This window comes from Penaeus monodon, chromosome 19 (genome assembly GCF_015228065.2).
Source record: "Penaeus monodon isolate SGIC_2016 chromosome 19, NSTDA_Pmon_1, whole genome shotgun sequence".
Taxonomy (NCBI): domain Eukaryota; kingdom Metazoa; phylum Arthropoda; class Malacostraca; order Decapoda; family Penaeidae; genus Penaeus; species Penaeus monodon.
Window position 1 is genome coordinate 4,120,877 of NC_051404.1, and position 368 is coordinate 4,121,244.

The 368-nt window shown below is 47.3% G+C and overlaps 1 protein-coding gene across 1 annotated transcript in view; it reads right to left on the bottom strand.

The window, feature by feature from the left end:
- Positions 1–368, bottom strand: part of LOC119584988 (protein inscuteable homolog) — a 29,128-nt gene that overhangs the window by 874 nt on the left and 27,886 nt on the right. The window lies entirely within an intron of this gene.

Here is a 368-nt window from a genome sequence, read left to right on the forward strand (position 1 = left end):
TCCGGAAGAAAGGACAGACAAAATAAATCAAGAAGTGAAAAAAAAGATGACTCGGGAGAGAGGAAAGGCAGAATAAAACCAGGAAGAGGCAAATGCAGATAAGTGATACGATGCTTCCTCTGAATGTCAATGGCGAGGCATTATGCCTTTTGGGAGTCACATCCTCAGGAGGTCCTAATCGCCAGTCGAGGTTTATTCATACACCGGCTTAGGGGCTTTCAGGGCAAGATCGCCGGATAGCGCTTGCGTCTTCCGTCAAGGCAACAGCTCAATTTGTCTCGTTAGGGGGGGGGGAAATGATTCTCTTTTGCTTCGTTTAAATGGCTGTTCAGTGGTTTGTTATAAATGTGAACGCACACGCACGCGCG